This window comes from Sinocyclocheilus rhinocerous, unplaced genomic scaffold, assembly GCF_001515625.1.
Source record: "Sinocyclocheilus rhinocerous isolate Xijiao unplaced genomic scaffold, SAMN03320098_v1.1 scaffold763, whole genome shotgun sequence".
NCBI lineage: Eukaryota > Metazoa > Chordata > Actinopteri > Cypriniformes > Cyprinidae > Sinocyclocheilus > Sinocyclocheilus rhinocerous.
Window position 1 is genome coordinate 151279 of NW_015627234.1, and position 2279 is coordinate 153557.

Below are 2279 nucleotides of genomic sequence, written 5' to 3' on the forward strand. Positions count from 1 at the left end.
CTGGGAAAATGGCACGTATGGTCACCCTAGCTTAACTAACAGTCTAACCCTAGGTTTATGAGTCTATTGCAGCATCACCCACAAGTGACACCTGCTTAGCCATATCTCCTAGCAAAAAACTAAATAGGTAAAATCCTCCTTCCTTTTCCTTTTTGATTTCATCTTATTGTTTTATTTCAGTTTTGTTTTATTTGTTACCCTCGTAGTGACATTTGAGAAGAACCATCAATGTTTTGAGTAATAGTTTGATGACATGTACTAACCCAGTCATTAGTCTACGTTGCTTGCAGCCATTAACAAAGATACTCAAAGTCCTTAGTTCTTTTTGTCACGGCGCGGTACAGAAACACACCGTGTAAACAGGGGTCTGGGTCCAAGTGCAGGTTTTATTCAACGGAGTCCGGGAGGATGGGAAGTGGCGACCTCTGGTGGTGAGAGGGAAAACACCAGACGCCAGACCCTGACACTTTTCACAAACACTAAATTGTAGCACCCTGCCTTACTAGCTGCCCCACATCAGCTATTCCCACCTTACACGGCCTACACAGCCGTTCCCCATACAGATAGCTTAACACCTTTGTACGCTTGAAAAAACAACCAGACAGGACTTGGAAAAAGAACTGTTAAAAACAGCGTATGTGAAACTTAATGAGAGAGACAAGGCTTTAAGACAAGACTAGAGATAAGGCCTTAGAAGGCCATCTGCATGCAGCCAGAGCTGAGGTCCAAACCCTGACTCTTGACAATAAAATAATGTTCAGATTTATATACTTCCTTGACCAGTTTTTAGCAGCAATTTACCAGTAGGTATGAGTAGTAAGGTTTTTTTTTATATATGGTAATAGCAGTCATTTTTGACGGATATATTAGCCTACCATTTGTATTGCCATAGTTTAACTACAAATATTAAACTATAGTTACTATAATGAAACCATGTTAAATTTGTGGTTACTGTAGTTTTACCACAAATAGCATAATTATGGTTACTATAGTGAGAGAATTGTAAATTTGCACCGCCGCCTCTGGAGCCTCATGAGCGGGCACCGCCGCCTCGAGAGGATCGTGAGCGGGCACCGCCGCTTCGAGAACATTGTGAGCGGGCTCCGCCGCCTCGGGAGGATCGTGAGCGGACGCCGCCGCCTCGGGGGAACTGAGAGCGGCCACCGCCGCTTCCGGAGCTTTGTGAGCGGACACCGCTGCCTCGGGAGGATCGTGAGCGGGCACCGCTGCTTCGGGAACATCGTGAGCGAGCACCGCCGCCTCGGGAGGATCGTGAGCGGGCACCGCAGCTTCGGGAACATCGTGAGCGAGCACCGCCGCCGCCGAATACACTAATTAACTTGTATTATCTTTGGAATTAAGAGCTTTTATGCTACCAAACCTATAGAAATGGAACAACTGGATGAAGATAATCAACTTTATTTTTTATTTAACACTCCTACAGCTACATTGAACTCATTTTAATACTTGTTTAAAAGTTACAGATTTCTTTTTAAAAGAGATATTGAAGGCTATGATATGGTTAATTTTAGGCAAACAAAGCAAACATTGAAAAGAAAACAATCTTTAGTCTTTTCAGAAAACTGGATCATACTCTCTCAGTATGGCCATGGGTGTGCAAGTTGCGCCAAAGAACCGTCTTTTTGAATTTTGCCATCAACTGATCAGTGTTCATAAAATGCTCATAAATCAGTGAACGTCACAACATGTGGCTAGGGTAGATTTATATACTTCCTTGACCAGTTTTTAGCAGCAATTTACCAGTAGGTATGAGTAGTAAGGTATTTTTTTATATATGGTAATAGCAGTCATTTTTGACAGATATATTAGCCTACCATTTGTATTGCCATAGTTTAACTACAAATACTAAACTATAGTTACTATAATGAAACCATGTTAAATTTGTGGTTACTCAGATCATGTGACACTGAACACTGGAATAAAGATGCTAAAAATTCAGCTTTGATCACAGAAATAAATTACGTTTTATTATATATTCACATAGATAACAGTTATTTAATATTATTTTAAAATATTACTTTTTATGATATTTTTCAGTATCAAATAAATATAGCCTTGGTGAACATAAAAGACTTTCAAAAAACTGTAAAAATCTTACCGACCTCAAACTTTTTAACTGTAGTGTAGATGTGAATGTGCTTAAGTTTCATATGGGTTTGAAAATTTGGTAACACTTTAGATTAAGGAACACTATTTACCATTAACTAGTTGCTAGTTAACTATATTGGCTGTTTATTAGTACTTATAAAGGACATATC

The 2279-nt window shown here is 39.6% G+C and overlaps 1 long non-coding RNA gene across 1 annotated transcript in view; it reads right to left on the bottom strand.

Annotated features, from left to right (window-relative positions):
- Positions 1 to 50: 50 nt before the first annotated feature.
- LOC107723800 (uncharacterized) overlaps positions 51 to 2279 on the bottom strand; it is a 6346-nt gene continuing 4117 nt past the window's right edge. Inside the window, exon 3 of the long non-coding RNA XR_001637976.1 lies at positions 51 to 108. This is a non-coding gene — a long non-coding RNA (uncharacterized LOC107723800). The remainder of the gene's footprint in view (positions 109 to 2279) is intronic.